Genomic DNA, 21,213 nt, shown 5'->3' on the forward strand with positions numbered 1-21,213 from the left:
ATCAAAATACTGCATTTGTTAAGTATGGAAAATAATGAACACAAACTTGAAATTTGGATAGTTAAATAGAGATATAATGCAAAAAATGTACTTCGTAATAAGGTTCAGTTGATAAATTATAATTTAGAAACATTATCTTGGGTAATTTTGTAGACTAATGGAGGTCATGCTGAATGGTTCCAGCCAATGAGAAAGAGACAATCCAATGTCTCGCCTCTTATGCCATCTATGCCAGAGATGCAGAACGTTTTTGTTCTACGCGTGGTTTGCAAAGGAAAGTGTCTTGCGAAGATTCAAAAGAATAGTTGGAATCGCAGACTGGGAAGAATCGTGAACGAATCGTTAGAATCGATTCGTAATGTATGATTGAATCGTTGGAATCGACTTCTGAAAAAGAATCGTGTTGCCCAACTCTATTGTACATAGACCTCTTATCTCGGTCTTTATGTTGTTAGTGGAGCCATCCAAGTAGATTGAAAACATTGGAAGGTTTTGCATTATAATGCGGTAGAAACATGAAAAAATGTTTCACAATTATCATACCACATGCTACTGTTTATAATTTACCCTGTATTTTATGAGATGGAGTTAAAAATTTCTGCTTTGAACGTATGTCCACAGAGCTATGATTGTTTTTATTTTAGTTTTAAACATTTTCACACTTATTGCTTAGACGTAGACAACAAACACACATTCAAAGTATACAGAAAACCCACAACAACAACAACAACACACATACACAACACATCCAACCACCCCACACAACACAAGCTGCATTCCGAACAATGGTACACAGACTACTCAACATACCAATGAACCAACAGGATTACAACGAAGAGCTAAACACAATCAAATACATAGCACGAGAAAACGGATACAACCCTAACATAATAGACAACATAATACGTAAGACAAAACTAAACCACAAAAAAAAAAGAAGAATACAACACAAACACAAGAACACAAAAAATACATCACACTAACATACGAAAACAAAAACACACATAAAATTGCAACCTCATTCAAGAAATTAAATTACAACATCGCATACAGAACAAATAACACTCTACAAAAACATCTCAACACACAAACAACACAAACAAACAAATACAACCACACAGGCGTATACAAACTCAAATGCAACACCTGCAACAACTTCTACATAGGACAGACAGGCAGATCATTTCAAACACGTTACAAAGAACACATCACAGCCATAACAAAATTACAGAACACTTCCACATATGCAGAACACATCACAAATGCCAACCACACCTACAGAGACATCAACACAGACATGGAAATACTGCACATCCAACCAAAAAGCCAGAAACTCAACACACTAGAACAATATGGAATATACAGACACACGAAAACACACCCCAACGATGTTCTCAACACACAACTCAGTTTCAAAACACACACACTCTTTGACTCTACACTACGAACGCACCCACACAGGAAACAACAAGAGACGCCAAGACCAACAACGACTAGTTCCGAAGATGACCGAAAATAGGTCGAAACATGTTAACAAGGTACGTTAAAATTTAACACAAGGAAGTTCTTATCATACATATTCCGAAGTGATACAGTGTTAAAAGTTGTGTAATCAAGATGTATATATATTTTTAACTGTTTAGTAATACATTACGAGACCGATTTTAAGTCAACAAACTGTCTCTTCCTTGGAGCTAAGGTAGCTTGTTATTGTGTCACTATTCCAAAGCCAGACCCAATGTCCAAAGTATCACGGGTACTTGAAGCAGGCAAACAAATGCTACGCACTTCCTCGTATTCGTTAAATGCAACAGTGTATTAAGTAGCTTAATATTAGGACGGATTATCGGCAACTATTTCATTTCATAATTAGGCCTACTGTACTTAAGAAAAATAATCGAAGTTGTTGTTACAGCGGCAGGGCTGGGAGAACTTTGGTTCAAGTCTAGACGTTGCAGGATTCTTAATTTTATCTTACCTTCCCTTACAAGCACTATTGGTGTGAAAGGCATTAACAAATTTCTCCTAGTGCCGATGTTAAGAAAGCATGGGAGCTGTACCTCCCTGTTTGATATCCTTCTCAACAGCATGTGCACCTACATATCAGCATATTCGATCTATTCATTCTCTTTTTTTCTGTCCAAGGACAGATCCTTCATTACAAACCCACAATTCCCCAATCTTTCCTATTTTCCGCTTTCCTTTCAGATTCCCGCATATGATTCATGTATCTTAATGTCGTCTATCATCTGATATCTTCTTCTGTCCCGAATTTTTCTTCGTTCACCATGCCTTCTAGTGCATCCTTCAGTAGGCAGTTTCTTCTTAGCCAGTAACCCAGCTGATTCCTTTTTCTCTCTTTGATCAGTTTCAGCATCATTCTTTCTTCACGTCGCCCTGAGTGGCGCAGTTGGTATAGCGCTGACCTTCTGTGCCGAGGTTGCGGGTTCGATCCCGGCCCAGGTCGATCGCATTTTAAGTGTGCTTAAATGCGACAGGCTCATGTCAGTGGATTTAATGGCATGTAAAAGAACTCCTGCGGGGCAAAATTCTGGCACATCGGCGACGCTGATATAACCTCAGCAGTTGCGAGCGTCGTTAAATAAACCATAATTAATTTTTTTTCTTTCTTCATGGACTCTTTTTAGCACAGCTCCATTTCTTATTCTGTCTGTCCATTTCACACGCTCCATTCTCTTTCTCCATATTCACATTTCAAATGCTTCTAGTCGTTTCTCTTCACTTCGTCGTAATGTCCATGTTTCTGCCACCATACAATGCCACACTCCACACAAAGCACTTCACTAGAATCTTCCTTAGGTTTTTTTCCAGAGGTCCACAAAAGATGCTCATTTTTCATTCGATTTATATTAATAAAAATGAAAGAATTTGGTAGAACTGAAATTACACTGATCACAATGGAAATACGTGGGTAATATACAATAAACCTAGTGATACGAAGTTCACATCTCTGGAGTAACGGTTAGCGCTTCTGACCGCGAAACCAGGTGGCTCGGGTTCGAATCCTGGTTGGGGCAAGTTACTTGGTTGAGGTTTTTGCGGGATTTTCCCTCAACCCAATACGAGCAAATGCTGGGTAACTTTCGGTGCTGGACCTCGGACTCATTTCATCGGCATTATCACTTTCATTTCATTCAGACGTTAAATAACCTGAGATGTTGAAGTTGATACAGTGTCGTAAAATTACCCACTAAAAATTATGTGAACGAGTCCATTCCTAGATACCTACACTAGGGGGATTATAGGCTATACATAACCTATTTGAAAGAGCTTATTATAATTCCTGGGAGGTTGCGATATATTTAATTCCTGTATAGACATTACATGCAATCATACGGATTTCCTGAAATACCTTGCGCTCGTTTCATAAACATACTCGCGTCTTAATTACTACCATTATAGGCTCGTTGCATAATGTACTATTTTCATATAGCAGAGGTACAGTGTTTTACGCATATTAATTTTCATTATTGTTCAAGATACAGAGCGATAAAATGTTAAATATTTCCAAACTTTCACTGCTGTAAGCTGTACTATTGCTGCTAATACTACTGTTAGTCTACTAATTGTCCTGCTACATAAGAAACCAGAGACTTGATTTGAATCCAGGACGGTCTCTGCGAGTTATATGAAAAGTTGCACTATCAGCTTTACACATTCCACATTAATAATGTAACAGTTTTAATGCCTCCCATGAGGGGCGTGTTGACATGGCATTTTATTGACATTGTTGACTGCGGTAAACATTTGATTGGGAGGTGAACGAACCATCTGAATGGGTCTGTAAGTTCCCTTATCTACAAAACACGTAGACTACTAAAAGTGGAACATTTTAGAGAACGTTGCCCGAGGTGAGTGCACTGGTATGCACCGAGCCATGCAGTAACATGACCGTGCTCTCTGCACAAGGTCGGCCTTCGCATGAAGTGGCCGCGTAAATCAAAGGTTCAGGGTTCGTTTCCCGACGTGTAATTAATTGTGATGGATGAAGACAACACTTGGAGGTCGCTGATTCAGTTTGAAGACCGTTTCTCCATGTGTTCAGCACATTGTATCGACAGAGACGTGATTCACTGATCCTTGACACAGTGGACTTCGATTCAGGGAGTTGTTAATTGTACTGAAACAGAATTCATTGCCATCGACAAACTGTGAGGTATAACCGAGTACAGTTCTGAACAAAGAATTTTCTGAACAATTTTGGTTGAAATAGGGTTTATATTATAATTTCACTCTTTTGACGTAGAACTTCGTTTTCCCTCTTTCTAGGTATTGAGGGGGGGTAACTTCGAAATTGTGTCAGATATATAATGCATTCCCTTTCCTAATTCTTTTTGTATTCCCCTAGTTCTTCTTGGATTCCTTTATTTCTCCTTGTCATCCCTTCTTCTTCCACTTCTTTTCCTTGTATTTCCCTTATCTTCCCTTTATTTTTGTTCTACTTCTTCCCCTTGTTTTCCTTATCTTCCCCTTCTAATCCTTGCCTTCCCATTGTTCTCCTTGCATTTCCCTTGTTCACCTTGTTCTCCTTGTATTTTCCTTGTTCTCCTTCTATTCCCCGTGTTCTCCTTATCTTCCACATGTTCTCACTGTATTCCCTTTACTCTCTTTGTCTTCCCCTTGTCCTCCTTGTCTTCTTATCTTCCCCTTATTTTCTTTGTCTTCCCCTAGTTCTCCTTGGCTCCCCCTTGTTCTCTTTGTCTTCCCCTTGTCCTCCTTGTCTTCTTATCGTCCCCTTATTTTCTTTGTCTTCCCCTAGTTCTCTTTGTCTCCCCTTGTTCTCTTTGTCTTCCCCTTGTCCTCCTTGTCTTCTTATCTTCCCCTTATTTTCTTTGTCTTCCCTTAGTTCTCCTTGTCTCCCCTTGTTCTCTTTGTCTTCCCCTTGTCCTCCTTGTCTTCTTATCTTCCCCTTATTTTCTTTGTCTTCCCCTAGTTCTCCTTGGCTCCCCCTTGTTCTCTTTGTCTTCCCCTTGTCCTCCTTGTCTTCTTATCTTCCCCTTATTTTCTTTGTCTTCCCCTAGTTCTCCTTGTCTCCCCTTGTTCTCTTTGTCTTCCCCTTGTCCTCCTTGTCTTCTTATCTTCCCCTTATTTTCTTTGTCTTCCCCTAGTTCTCCTTGGCTCCCCCTTGTTCTCTTTGTCTTCCCCCTGTCCTCCTTGTCTTCTTATCTTCCCTTTATTTTCTTTGTCTTCCCCTAGTTCTCCTTGTCTCCCCTTGTTCTCTTTGTCTTCCCCTTGTCCTCCTTGTCTTCTTATCTTCCCCTTATTTTCTTTGTCTTCCCCTAGTTCTCCTTGGCTCCCCCTTGTTCTCTTTGTCTTCCCCTTGTCCTCCTTGTCTTCTTATCTTCCCCTTATTTTCTTTGTCTTCCCCTAGTTCTCCTTGTCTCCCATTGTTCTCTTTGTCTTCCCCTTGTCCTCCTTGTCTTCTTATCTTCCCCTTATTTTCTTTGTCTTCCCCTAGTTCTCCTTGGCTCCCCCTTGTTCTCTTTGTCTTCCCCTTGTCCTCCTTGTCTTCTTATCTTCCCCTTATTTTCTTTGTCTTCCCCTAGTTCTCCTTGTCTCCCCTTGTTCTCTTTGTCTTCCCCTTGTCCTCCTTGTCTTCTTATCTTCCCCTTATTTTCTTTGTCTTCCCCTAGTTCTCCTTGGCTCCCCCTTGTTCTCTTTGTCTTCCCCTTGTCTTCTTATCTTCCCCTTATTTTCTTTGTCTTCCCCTGGTTCTCCTTGTCTCCCCTTGTTCTCTTTGTCTTCCCCTTGTCCTCTTTTTGTGTTCTATGTCTTCCCCTTAATTTCTGTATGTTCCCCTTGTTCCCCTTATCTTCTCCTTTTTCTCCTGTATTTCTCTTGTTGTCCGTTGTATCCCCGTTGTCTTCTTTGCATTCCCGTTGTTCTAGTATTCCCCTTGTTCTCCTTGTATTCTCCTTGTACGCTTTGTTTTTTATTTGTTCTCCCTGTCTTTGTCGTCTTTGTATTAATCTTTTTATCCTTGTAACCCATTTTTTTCCTCCTTTAATGCTCCTTGTTCTTTATGTACAGTAGTGGCAAAAAAAAACAGGACCGACCCTTGTAGCTGATTTCAGAGCCTTGTTCACTCCAGAGCACGATAGACTGGTAACTAAGACTTTCGTGGTTGGAATCCTGCCTGGGAAGGAAACTTTGTTTTGTTCCTTATTCAAATTCATTCCCAATATTTTTTCGATTGCTGGTAAAATTCATGTTCCAGGAATAACAAGTTAATTAAGTAGTAAAATATCGCTGCAATCGAAAAGTATTGGGAATCGACGAGGCATTTCTTTTGCATTCCCGTGTACTATAATTTAAAATACACACGATATTCTGTCTGTTATATTACAGCATATGTTTCTTTGTTTAATACTTGTATGCTTTCCTGTGTTCGTACTTTCTTGACTGTGTGTGCTCTCATGTGTAAACGCCAGAATGATTCGTGCTTACAAGAAACATCCAAGCTGGGACCGAATCTTGCTTGAGTTGAAAACTTGGAACCGACCTCGAAGTTGACTGACGTAAATAATTAAGCCGCTTCTGTTTGAATATGCATCTGCTTGGATTCCATTAGAGGTGAAGGAAATTGGATAGTAAGACAATAATTCTGTTGCCTTAAACTTAGAATGTCAATTTAAAATCCAATTTGATTTTCGTTGTGTTTACACTGTGAGACTTCTTACTCGGTCTGACGTAATTGAATATCGATCCCATCTCCAGCTGCAGTGCTACTGTTAACGGGGCTGTACTGATGAAAGAAAAATAATCATCATTTTACTGCTAGAAGGCCTATGTAGAGGTGCCAGTTGTAATCTTAAAGATAGGGCTTAGAAGATTTTATATGACAATTTTGTAGTTATGCGTTTAGATTTTGTTTTAGTTAAAGTATTTGAAATATACGTTTTGATATCAATTTGATGTGTTATTTAAGATGAATTCGCCCTTATATGGTATTATTTTGATTTATTGATACAATTGAAGACTGGGGATAAAAAGACTGTAAGTGAAATATCTTTGAAAATTAGTTTTTCCAAAATATCGTAATTCACGTATTTTTATTGCTTAAGTGTTATAAAAAATTGCATATACGAGTCAACAATACCGTACTTCCGTAGAAATACAACGTCCAGAGTATCACAGTGACAGGTCTGCTGTTGGGATCCCGAGGAATACCCCTAAATTTTTTGTGACAAACTATTTTGGGCAACTACTAAATGCACATAGGCCAAATAGAAATCATCGGGACGAAATTCAAACACAAAATGTTGAGCCATTTATACCCGAACCCACACTTTCAGAAGTCGAAATTGCGATAGAAAATCTGAAAAAGTACAAGTCTCCAGGTATCGATCAAATTCCAGCAGAATTAATACAAGAGGGTGGAAGCGAATTATCTAGCGAAATTTATAAACTTGCACTTGCTATTTGGGAAAAGGGAATTGTACCAGAACAATGGAAGGAGTCCATAATCGTACCTATTTTTAAGAAGGGGGACAAGACTAACTGTAGTAACTTTCGAGGAATATCACTTTTGCTGACGTTGTACAAAATTTTGTCCAATTTTCTTTTGACAAGATTAAATCCGTACGTAAATGAAATTATTGGGGATCATCAGTGCGGTTTTAGGCGTAATAGATCGACTATTGATAAGACTTTTGTATTCGACAGATATTGGAGAAAAAATGGGAGTATAAGGGCAGAGTACATCAGTTATTCATAGATTTCAAAAAGGCATATGACTCGGTGAAAAGAGAAGTTTTATATAATATTCTTATTGAATTTGGTATTCCCAAGAAACTAGAGTTCGATTAATTAAAATGTGTCTCAGTTAAAATTACAGCAGAGTCCGTATAGGCCACGTTCCATCTGATGCTTTTCCAATTCTCTGAGGGTTAAAGCAGGGAGATGCACTATCACCTTTACTTTTTAACTTCGCTTTATAATATGCCATTTGGAAAGTTCTGGATAACAGAGAGGGTTTGGAATTGAACGGGTTACATCAGCTTCTTGTGTATGCGGATGACGTGAATATGTTAGGGGAAAATCCGTGAACGATTAGGGAAAACACGGAAATTTTACTTGAAGCAAGTAAAGCGATAGGTTTGGAAGTGAACTTCGAAAAGACAAAGTATATGATTATGTCTCGTGACCAGAATATTGTACGAAATGGAAACATAAAAATTGGAGATTTATCCTTTGAAGAGGTGGAAAAATTCAAATATCTTGGAGCAACAGTAACAAATATAAATGACACTCGGGAGGAAATTAAACACAGAATAAATATGGGGAATGCGTGTTATTATTCGGTTGAGAAGCTTTTGTCATTTAGTCTGCTGTCAAAAAATCTGAAAGTCAGAATTTATAAAACAGTTATACAGTATTATCGGTTGTTCTGTATCGTTGTGAAACTTGGACTCTCACTTTGAGAGAGGAACAGAGATTAAGGGTGTTTGAGAATAAGGTTCTTAGGAAAATATTTGAGGCTAAGAGGAATGAAGTTACAGGAGAATGGAGAAAGTTACACAACACAGAACTGCACACATTGTATTCTTCACCTGACATAATTAGGAACATTACATCCAGACGTTTGAGATGGGCAGGGTATGTAGCACATATTGGCGAATCCAGAAGTTCATATAGAGTGTTAGTTGGGAGACCGGAGGGGAAAATACCTTTGGGGAGGCCGAGACGTAGGTGGGAGGATAATATTAAAATGGGTTTGAAGGAGGTGGGATATGATATAGACTGGATTAATCTTGCACAGGGTAGGGACCGATGGCGGACTTATATGAGGGCGGCAATGAACCTGCGGGTTCCTAAAAAGCCATTTTTAAATATGTATTAAGTTAATAGTACCGTTTCTACTTATACAATACAACGTACAAATATTGCCAGTTATTTTAACTTTGTGTTTCCTATGCAATCCAGAAAATGGAAGTTAATCTTACTTGGATGCATATTACATGATTTCATTTATGTGTGTCAAATATGACAGACATTTTTGTCATTATTTATGCACATCTATGCCGTACGTAGTTATATTGATATCTAGTCTTAACCCTTTGCAGCACAATAAGCCAAAAAATTAAAACAAATGTAATTTTTTATATTTGTCATGTCATGGATCATAACAAAGTTTCGATCATTTTTTTTTTTTTTTTTTCCAAAATTTTAACTCTGCACTCAATTTCAAAAAAATAACGGTCACCCTGAGCGACCACTATGCCACAGTAGGGATTTTGATAAATGTAATAGTAGAGAAACAAAGCAAACTGTGGTTCTTCTGAGCAACCTGTGTGCTGCAAAGGGTTAACTGTCTGTAACTTGATAGCTTTCGTTAGTACATAATTTACCTGATCGCTTCTTTGCCTGTAGGATCCCCTTACCTTGTAAGTTCAGAATTGGTGCCGGTAGCCTTTGTTGTCAGGCAGTTGGCAACATCAATCATTCGGATCGTTGCTTGAAGTCGCTGCTAATCTGTTTGTAACACTCGGTTAGCGTGACTGACCTCGTGCCGAGGTCCCTATATCGAATCCATTTACGTCGTCTTATAAATATGTAATTACATCGATATGTATGCCAAGTTTTAGAAGTGAGTGGTGTTAATAAATGATAGTACAAATATTTCAATGTTATTTTATTACTTTGTATGACTGCTTTGAAAAATCCGTGTCGAACATCTTGAACACTTCATATAAAAATTATTCTGAATTATGAATTTTGGAAATATATCTACAAGCGAACCTACTTCAATTTTTGAGCGAATATTCTTTTCTTTTCTCAAAATATACAAGTAAACACTGTTTGCAATTATTGTAGTACGAATAAATAATAATAATAATAATAATAATAATAATAATAATAATAATAATAATAATAGTAATAATAATAATAATAGTAATAATAATAATAATAATAATAATAATATTTAGTGTAGTAAAAGGGCTTCTCTTCCACACTACCAGAAATGTGCATGTTGAAAAAATTATCGGAATAGAAACGAACTGGTATTTTAGTTGTTAGTGGATGTGCATATTTTTCATCCCGTCCAAATGCGAAAAAAAGTTTGAATTTATATATTTTTACAGATACATTTTGAATCGGTACCGAAACACGAAAAATATTTGACTTATTACATGTTTACAGATACATTTTGAAACTGTATAGAAACACGCAAAGATTTTAATTGTTACTTGTTTGCGGGTGCATTTTGAATCACTATCGAAACACGAAAAATATGTGACTTAGTACATGTTTGCAGATAAATTTTGGAACAGTATAGAAACATGAAAAACATTTGAATTGTTACACATTTACGGTACATTTTGAATCAGTATCGAAACGGAAAAAAAAAATTGTTGTTTATTTACAGATACATTTTAAAACAGTATAGAAACACGAAACGCATTTGAATTGTTACACATTTACAGGTACATTTTGAATCAGTATCGAAAAGCAAAAAAATATTTGATTTGCTATACGTTTGCAGATATACTTTGAATCAGTACCAAAATGTCAATTGAAATGTTGCATGTTTACAGATACATTTCGAAACAGTATCGAAACACGAAAGCACTAGAATTGTTACCAGTGTTAGCAGATTCATTTCGAAACAGTATCGAAACCGAAAACCACTAGAATTGTTACCAGTGTTTACAGATACATTTTGAAACAGTATCGAAACACGAAAGCACTAGAATTGTTACCAGTGTTTGCAGATACATTTCAAAACAGCATCGAAACATGAAAACCATTGGAATTGTTACCAGTGTTTACAGATAGCCTACATTTCGAAACAGTATCGAAACACGAAAACCACTAGAATTGTTCCCAGTGTTTACAGATACAATTTAAAATAGTATCGAAACACGAAAACCGCTAGAATTGTTACCAGTGTTTACAGATACATTTTGAAACAGTATCGAAACACGAAAACCACTAGAATTGTTACCAGTGTTTACAGATGCATTTTGAAACAGTATCGAAACACGAAAACCACTAGAATTGTTCCCAGTGTTTACAGATACATTTTGAAACCGTATCGAAACACGAAAACCACTAGAATTGTTACCAATGTTTACAGATACATTTCGAAACAGTATCGAAACACAAAAACCACTACAATTGTTACCAATGTCTACAGATACATTTTGAAACAGTATCGAAACACGAAAACCACTAGAATTTTTACCAATGTTTACAGATACATTCTGAAACAGTACCGAAACACGAAAACCACTAGAATTGTTACCAATGTTTACAGATACATTTCGAAACAGTATCGAAACACGAAAAACACTGGAATTGTTACCAGTGTTTACAGATACATTTTGAAACGGTATCGAAACACAAAAACCACTAGAATTGTTACCAATGTTTACAGATACATTTTGAAACAGTATCGAAGCACGAAAACCACTAGAGTTTTTACAAATGTTTACAGATACATTTCGAAACAGTATCGAAACACGAAAACCACTAGAATTGTTATCAATGTTTACAGATACATTTCTAAACAGTATCGAAACACGAAAACCACTGGAATTGTTACCAATGTCTACAGATACATTTTGAAACAGTATCGAAGCACGAAAACCACTAGAATTGTTACCAATGTTTACAGATATATTTCAAAACAGTATCGAAACACGAAAACCACTAGAATTGTTACCAGTGTTTACAGATACATTTTGAAACAGTATCGAAACACGAAAACCACTAGAATTGTTACCAATGTTTACAGATACATTTCGAAACAGTATCGGAACACGAAAACCACTAGAATTGTTACCAATGTTTACAGATACATTTCGAAACAGTATCGAAACACGGACACCACTAGAATTGTTACCAATGTTTACAGATACATTTTGAAACAGTATCGAAACACGAAAATCACTAGAATTGTTACCAGTGTTTACAGATACATTTTGAAACAGTATCGAAACACGAAAACCACTAGAAGTTTTACCAATGTTTACAGATACATTTCGAAACAGTATCGAAACACGAAAACCACTAGAATTTTTGCCAATGTTTACAGATACATTTCGAAACAGTATCGAAACACGAAAACCACTAGAATTGTTATCAGTGTTTACAGATACATTTTGAAACTCTATTGATACGCGAAAAACATTTGAATTATTACCAATGTTTGCAGATTCATTTTGAAACACTATCGAAACGCGAAAAACATTTGAATTGTTCCATGTTTACAAATTCATTTCGATACAGCATCGGAACACGAAAAACATCTGAATTGTTACATGTTTTGTGGATTCATTTCGATACAGTATCGAAACACGAAAAACATTTTAATTGTTACATCTTTACTGATTCATTTTGAAGCAATATCGAAACGCGAAAATGTTTTTGAATTTGTCATATGTTTAAAGGTATTTTTGAAAAGAGGAAAACATTAGATACCTTTTTACATTTCCAATTTTAGAAAAAAGTTTTGTGGCGCAGATAGTATTTTATAAGCCCCAGAAAGGAGGCAGTGCGCATGATCAGACATACAACGAAACAAAACTAATTTTATTACCTCTACTAGTCCTTCTCTTGTGAACCAGGTCGCTCGTCCTCTGATCATGCACACTGCATCCTTTCTGGGACTCGTTACGTGCATATTTGACATTTATTTATATTAAATTAAGTGCATAAAACATATTAAAAATCAGGAACAACGCAAATATATAAGTACTTATGTCGCTCTGCCTTGTTATGTGTTTGAATATGTATGAAATCCGATGTACAGATAAAAAGATAGCCATAAAGTTGTTCCCACATTGTTAAAGGGACTGAACATGTTAACCCGACCTTGATCCCTGAGCGGGTTCGGCTTTAAAATCAGCTTCAAATCTGTGCAAACGCAAACTTTTCCTCCATAAGTTCGTAGACTGCTTGAAGGGCTGTTGCGAATGGAATTAACCAGCAGGTTACGCTTGTACAGCCGTTTAATTTGGTTCAGCACTGTTTGCAGTATTCATACACGGAGCTGCGTTATAAGTGAAGAGCCTGTCTTCCTGCTCTTCGGATCTGATGAATTTTTCAGCGGCTTTATTAACTGCAGTCTGCAAACTCGTAGCTATGATCGCCATCAGTTGGAAGTCATATTAATGCGACCCTTTGACTGACTCACCGGTTTAGATTCAGTCACTTGCGCTGTGTTATTGAATTTGTAAAGGGCAGATCAAACTTGAAGTTAAGTCCCTCGTATGGAATATATAACAAACAAAGAGGAATGTTTGGTTTATGTTTTACGAAAATAAGTATTTAAGAACGAAAAGGTAGAGAAGAAAACTTTACGAAAAGAAGTATTTAAGAACGAAAAGGTAGAGAAGAAAACTTGAACAAGAAAGATGTGGATAGAAATAGCAATAAAAACGAGCAATAAAACGAGAAGTTAAATTTGAAAAACAAGAAAGACGAGAAAAAATAATGAGAATGAAAAACTGGATAAGAAGAAGAAAAATTGAAGAACAAGAAAGAAGAGGATAGTAACTGAATAATACGATAGAGGAAAGATTGAACAACTGAAAAAAATATGTAAAAAAAAAAAAAAAAAGACAACCAGCATGAGTATTGTGACATATAAAGGTAGAAGAATGAAGATTGTTCCAGCACTTCAAAGATATGAGAAGAAAGGGAAAAAATATAATATTGGTCAAAAGAATGGAATTGCATTTCGTTAAGTCAGATTTTACTTATCGGAAGAAAAAAAAATCCGTTTCGACAAATAGGAAAAAGTGAAGAGAGCAGTGGTCGGAAAAAAGAAACTGAAAAAAAGGGTGAAAAAAAAATAAAGAGGAGATGAAGGTAAATAAAATAATTATAACAGAGAATAGAATAATTCATATAAAAAAACAGAACAAAGAAACGCTGAACAATAAAGGGTATATAAGAAAGCTCGAGAACAAAAGAGAAGTGGAGAAACTATGAGAAAAGGAAAGGAAGAAAAATTGAAAAAAAGAAAGAACAGAAAAAATGAACAGGAACGAAGAAAAGGAAAATGAACAAGAAAGAAGGAGAAAAATTTGAAGAACAAGAGAAGAAAGAAGAATTGAAGAACAAGGAAAAAGAGAATAAAAATTAAAAGAAGAAAAATTGAAGAACAAGAAAAAAGAGAAGAAAAATTGAAGAACAAGAAAAAAGAAAAGGAAAATTGAAGAACAAGAAAAAAGAGAAGAAAAATTGGAGAACAAGAAAAAAGGGAAGAAAAATTACAGAACAAGAAACAACGAAAGAAAAATTTTAAGAACAAAGAGAAGAAAAATTGAAGGCCGAGAAAGAAAAGAAGTAAACTTGAAGAAAAATGAAGAGAGGAAAAATTGAAGAGAATGAAGAAAATTTGAAGAACAAGAAAGAAGAAAAGAACCGTTGAAGAACAAGAAAGAATAGAAGAAAAATCGAAAACCAAGAAAGAAAAAGGGGTAAACTTGAAGAAAAATGAAGAGGAGAGGAAAAATTGGAGAAAAAGAGGAAAAATTGAAGAACAAGAAAGAAGAAAAAAGCGTTGAAGAACAAGAAAGAATATAAGAAGCGTTGAAGAACAAGAAATAAGAGAAGAAAAATTGAAGACCAAGAAAGGATAGAAGAAAACTTGAAAAATAAAGGGAGGAAAAATTGAAGGAAAAAAAGAGGAAAAAATTAAAGAAAATGAAAGAAGAAAAGAAGCATTGAAGAAGAAGAAAGAAGAAAATAAAAATTGAAAAACAAGAAAAATTGAAGAATAAGAAAAAAAGAAAAGAAAAATTGAAGAGAAGAAGGAACAACTGAAAGACAAAAAAGGAGAGAAGAAAACTTGAACCAGAAAGAGGAGAAGAAAGATTGGACAAGAAAGAGGAAAAGAAGTATTGAACAAGAAATAAAAAAAGAAAAATTTAAGAAGAATAAAGGAGAGAAGAGAAATTGAAGAACAAGAAAGAAGTAAAGAAAAGTTGAATAACAAAGAAGAGAAGAAAAGAAACACTGAAGAACAAGAAGAGAAAACTGAAAAACAGGAAATAAGAGAAGAAAACTGAAGAACAAGAAGAGAAAGCTGAAAAACAGGAAATAAGAGAAGAAAACTGAAGAACGAGATGGAAGAGGATAGTAACTGAATAATAAGAAAAAGAGGAAAAATTGAACAAAGAAGACAGAAATTTAGACAAAGTGCAAAAAAGGAAAAATGTAGAGAGCAAAGGAGAAAAATATAAGACTGGGAGAACAAAAGAGGAATGAAGAGTATGAAAACAAAAAAAGAAAGAGGGATAACACCAGGAGACAAATTTGAAGATAAGTAAGGCCTGGAGAATTAAAGAATATGGGAGAGGAAGGGAAATTTAAAGATAAGGAACTCATTCATTCATTTATTTTATTCCATAGATCTTACATGAGCAATGAAGCTTTAAGATGTGGAACAAGTCAACATTTTACAATATTACAATTACAATTTTTACAAATTTTTATAGTTTTACAATTTAGTAATTTTCTACAATTTTTACAATTTTGTGCAATTTTTTACATTTTATTTTATTTTATTATTATTATTATTATTATTATTTTTTTTTTGGCGAGATGTAGTGAGATGAGATGAGGTCCGAGGATTCGCCAAAATATTACCCGGCATTTGCCTTTTGGTGGGGGAACCTCGGAAAAACCCAACCAGGTAATCAAATCAAAGGGGTTGATGCCAAGGACTCGCCATAGACCATCCGGCTTCAGTCCCACGGCTGGAGAAAACCTCGGAAGAAACCAAAGACCAAAGGGGGATCCAACCCAAGCCCGAACGCAGCTCCGGATGATAAGAGAATGAAGAAGTGGAAAGAAAAGTGAAGTGGAGAAGGAAAAATGAAGAGGGTGTAACATAACTGGGAAGAGAAGATAAAAGAGCGAATATTACAAAGGCTAGAGGACAATGAACAGAAGTGCAATGAGAATTACTGAGAGAAGAATAACAGAGAGGAAGTCTTTGTCCGCGGCATTAGTTGTGACAAACGTTACGAGGTGTAAAATTCATTCTTCTCCAACAGGACAGATCTAGCTAGTAACTGGCCGGCACTATTTTCAGTCACAGGATATAGCTAATCAAAATACTGATTGTGGAATGCAGGTGGCTCATTGAGTCACCGATAGAGCATTGTGCCTCTTTTGTCAGCAGTCGATTGTTGAAATATCAGGACGGTTTTTGACACATCGCTCCTGTGCACGCCCCAGTGGCCATTACCATAGAGAAGCGCTCTCAATTTCCTCTCTACCTCCGGCCCGTGATGACATCATCATGCTGCATCCACTGGCTGACGTCCTGAAAATTGAAAACTGCACTACAGGGCACTGCGAAACGATTCCACCATTTCCGACGTCGTTAATGACTTGTTTACTTTGAAAAGGTCAATTATTCATATTTACCTTTATTAGTTTTGTTTTAAATGGCAAATATCAGTAGCCTACTACAGTATGTTAAAAAATTTCCATTACGTATTTTGCTTAAATTTTGTTTACCTTCTCATTACAATATTTATGAAGAGAAGGCATATTTCGAGATTATCGCAAAAGAGTACGGACTTTCTTTTGTTCATATTCAGTATCTACGAGTCAATTTATCAGGGAATGATGTACATGAAATATAATAATTTTAGTACTAGTCTGTCTGTGTACAGCGATTTCTACTAAACTATTGGACGGATTTTGTTCATATTCAGTATCTACGAGTCAATTTATCAGGGAATGATGTACATGAAATATAATAATTTTAGTACTAGTCTGTCTGTGTACAGCGATTTCTACTAAACTATTGGACGGATTTTGTTCATATTCAGTATCTACGAGTCAATTTATCAGCGAATGATGTACATGAAATATAATAATTTTAGTACTAGTCTGTCTGTGTACAGCGATTTCTACTAAACTATTGGACGGATTTTGTTCATATTCAGTATCTACGAGTCAATTTATCAGGGAATGATGTACATGAAATATAATAATTTTAGTACTAGTCTGTCTGTGTACAGCGATTTCTACTAAACTATTGGACGGATTTTGTTCATATTCAGTATCTACGAGTCAATTTATCAGGGAATGATGTACTTGAAATATAATAATTTTAGTACTAGTCTGTCTGTGTACAGCGATTTCTACTAAACTATTGGACGGATTTTGTTCATATTCAGTATCTACGAGTCAATTTATCAGGGAATGATGTACATGAAATATAATAATTTTAGTACTAGTCTGTCTGTGTACAGCGATTTCTACTAAACTATTGGACGGATTTTGTTCATATTCAGTATCTACGAGTCAATTTATCAGTAAATGATGTACATGAAATATAATAATTTTAGTACTAGTCTGTCTGTGTACAGCGATTTCTACTAAACTATTGGACGGATTTTGTTCATATTCAGTATCTACGAGTCAATTTATCAGCGAATGATGTACATGAAATATAATGATTTTAGTACTAGTCTGTCTGTGTACAGCGATTTCTACTAAACTATTGGACGGATTTTTTCATATTCAGTATCTACGAGTCAATTTATCAGGGAATGATGTACACGAAATATAATAATTTTAGTACTAGTCTGTCTGTGTACAGCGATTTCTACTAAACTATTGGACGGATTTTTTCATATTCAGTATCAATGTACGAGTCAATTTACCAGGATATGATGTACATGAAAAATTATTTTTGTAAATTTTGAAGATTGTACCTCCGAAGCGGTTTGACTTCTCGTACTGTTAAATGGATCCAGTGGAAACCGAACTCAGTTCATTTAATGGAAGGCCATCAACTGCGTGAACTGTGCCCCAATATCACTGAATGTGTTTCGGTCGTAACAATAAGCGAATTAAAAGGCAGCCATCTCGTCTAGACAGGCTGGCATAGCCTATAGCACTGGTTTCCATAGCAGCCGTGAAGGTCCAAGAGACGGGAAATGTTTAGTTGGGAATTGGCTCAATTTCAAGACAGCTTGCGTGTACTACTGGCCATAACTCTGCCCCTCAAAACAGGTTTTCGAGTTCGGGCCAAGTGCCATGAAAATTCCATGCCCCTCATCCGTTCCCATCTCTTTCAATGAGACGGAGAAATTCATTCATTTGGTATCCCCGGTGACTTTTGAGTCTCCTGTTGCAGCGATACGGTATTTTTAATGGTCGTTAATGGAAATTAACATAATAGGAAAAAGTGGTAAATCCACGAGTGATTTAATGAAGTTATATTACAACATAATCGATTCCTCATCGTAAATACAGTAGTATTTGAATTTCAACTGAAAATAATCAAACGGTCCACTGCTGTGGAGTAACGGTTACTATGCCTGACCGTGAAGCAAATGGGCCTGGTTCAAATCCTGGTTAGGACAAATTACCTAGTTGAGGTTTTTCCAGCGTTTTTCGTGAAGCTATTTTGTAGCCTTCAGACGTCTTATAAATCTCTTTCTCCTCTTTATTTTTTTTGTCTCGTCTTTCGTTTTGCTTACTCATTTTTTACATCATTTTATAATATATTTTTCTTATATTTCTTAATTTTTCTCTACTCGTTTTCTCTCTTTCTCTTTTCTTTTATTTTTTCTTTCTCTTTTTCTTTTCTAATTTTCTATCACCTTTCTCCCTTTTGTCTTTTCTCTCATGTCATTTTACTTTTCTCTATTCTTTCTTTCTTTCTCTCTCGCTTTCTATTTCCTCGTGTTTATTTTTCTTAGTCCTCTTTCTTCCTTTTTCTCTTTTTTCTTTTCCCAATTTTCTTTCTGATAACTATTTTTCCCTCGTTGCTTTGTTTTCGTTTTCTTTATCTTTCTCTTTTTCATCTTTTCTCTCTTTTCCTTTATCTCTCTTCTCTCTTTTGCTTTCTTTTGTCTGTTTTCCGTTCTGTATTTCTCTTTCTTTTTTCTCTTCTTTTTATCGTATTTCTTTCTTATTTGTTTTTCGTCTTCAGTTTTACCCCTTTTCTCCCTCTTTTCTATCTTTCGTCTTCTTTCACTTCTTTTTCTCTCTTTTGCTTCATCATCTCTCTTTGTATCTTTTCGCATTCTTGTTTTTTTCTCTTTTCTCTGTTTATTTTTCATTTCTGGTCTTTCTCTTTCCTCTACTTTATTTTTTCTTTTTCCTCATCTTTATTTTTCTTGCTTCTCTTTCTTCTTTTCTGTCGTGTTTCCGCTTCTCTATTTTTCTTTTTTTCAATTCTCTTTCTGTTAACTATTTTTCCCTCGTTGCTCTGTTTTCACTTTCTTTATCTCTCTTTTTCATCTTTTCTCTCTTTTCTTTTATCTGTCTTTTCTCTTTTGCTTTCTTTTGTCTGTTTTTCGTTCTCTATTTCTTGTATTTCTCTTTCTTTTTTCTCTTCTTTTTATCGCATTTCCTCCTTATTTGTTTTTCGTCTTCAGTTTTACCCCTTCTCTTCCCCTTTTCTCTCTTTCCTCTTCTTTCACTTTTCTTTCTCTCTTTTGCTTCATCATCTCTTTCTATCTTTTCGCTTTCTTGATTTTTTCTCGTTTTCTCTGTTTATGTTTCGTTTCTGGTCTTTCTCTTTCCTCTACTTTATTTTTTCTTTTTCCTCTCATCTTTTTCTCCCCCGCTCTTCTTAATCTCTCATGTGTTCGTTTTGTCTTATTTATCTTTATGGTATTTTTTTCTTTCTATTTTCTACGTTTACTATCACTACCCTCTCTATTTGTGTCGTATCTCTCACTTGTATCTATTTCATATGCCTAATATTCGTATATATAACTCTGGAGTATTTTAAGCAATTTCTACATATTCTAATTTATTTACATTCTCATGTGTACTTCGCCTTAAATCATCTTATGTGACTAATTTTGATAAATGTGATTGTCCAATTTATATTTTCTCGTAGATGTCTATGCCTATTTCTACGTTACTGTCTTTTTTCTTCTGTCATTTACTTTTGTACCTATTTCCTCCCCTCTTCTGTCTTCACCTTTTCTCCTTTCCTTACTCTTTTTCTTTGTCCGCTTTCTTTCTCCTCTCACTTCATACTTTATGCTCTTGTCTTGTTTTTAATTTCCCTCCATTCTGTCTTTCATTTTTTCGCCCTTCATCTGTCTGACTGGTTGCCATGTGAACCAGCAATTGTTCGCCGTAGATTTTTGAGGTGCTGTCTGGAAACTAGCCAGAGTATTTTAAGTCCTGCCCTGAGGGCTCAGCTGCTCGCAGAGGATTGGTGGGGGTTGCATTCAAAGAGGGAGGAACCTCTTCAAAATCGATTTCCGGCTCATGTAACCACCCCTGAAACATCACAGGGTGGGTCTGGCGCTGGAATACACTGCAGTGGCATCCAACCAGCTGATCAGCAACTACTGATCTACAGCGATGGCCGTTCTTTTGTACTCCTTGCCTTCAGAGCTGGTCAGATCGTAGGCGAACACATACAGCAATAAAGCTTCAAGTTTCTCAATTTAGAAGAAGAAGGGCTCTGCACAATTCTGCGCTTTGATTCCCTATTAATACAAATGCGAGGAGGACAAGGGTAACAAGAAGAAGATAAGAAATAGAAATAGAACGCGGGGAATAGAAAGAGAACAAGGTGGGTACGAGGGGAATAAGTGAATGCTGAGAGGATAAAGAGAACAGAAGAAAAACGAAGAGAGAGAAATAGGACGAGTGGATTAGGAGGACAAGTGGAATAGGAGGACAAGTGGAATAGGACGAGTGGAATAGGAGGACGAGTGGAATAGGGCGACGGGTGAAATAGGACGAGTGGATTAGAAGGACGAGTGGAATACGGCGACGTGTGAAATAGGAGGGCGAGTGGAATAGAAGGACGAGTGGAATAGGAGGACGAGTGGAATAGGAGGACGAGTGGATTAGGATGACGAGTGGAATAGGGTGACGGATGAAATAGGTGGACGAGTGGAATAGGACGAGTGGATTAGGATGACGAGTGGAATAGGGTGACGGGTGAAATAGGGCGAGTGGATTAGGACGAGTGGAATACGGCGACGGGTGAAATAGGACGAGTGGAATAGGGTGACGGGTGAAATAGGACGAGTGGATTAGGACGAGTGGAATAGGGTGACGGGTGAAATAGGACGAGTGGATTAGGAGGACGAGTGGAATTGGAGGACAAGTGGAATAGGACGAGTGGAATAGGAGGACGAGTGGAATAGGGCGACGGGTGAAATAGGACGAGTGGATTAGAAGGACGAGTGGAATACGGCGACGTGTGAAATAGGAGGGCGAGTGGAATAGAAG

The 21,213-nt window shown here is 36.3% G+C and overlaps 1 protein-coding gene and 1 long non-coding RNA gene across 2 annotated transcripts in view; both read left to right on the forward strand.

Annotated features, from left to right (window-relative positions):
- The window catches only part of LOC138703851 (serine-rich adhesin for platelets-like), a 1,430,840-nt gene that overhangs the window by 58,327 nt on the left and 1,351,300 nt on the right, over nt 1-21,213 (forward strand). The window lies entirely within an intron of this gene.
- Nucleotides 12,697-13,593, forward strand: LOC138703361 (uncharacterized). Its single transcript, XR_011333142.1, has 2 exons — nt 12,697-13,310; nt 13,356-13,593. It is a non-coding gene; the product is annotated as an uncharacterized lncRNA (long non-coding RNA).

The sequence above is a fragment of the Periplaneta americana genome, chromosome 1 (genome assembly GCF_040183065.1).
Source record: "Periplaneta americana isolate PAMFEO1 chromosome 1, P.americana_PAMFEO1_priV1, whole genome shotgun sequence".
NCBI lineage: Eukaryota > Metazoa > Arthropoda > Insecta > Blattodea > Blattidae > Periplaneta > Periplaneta americana.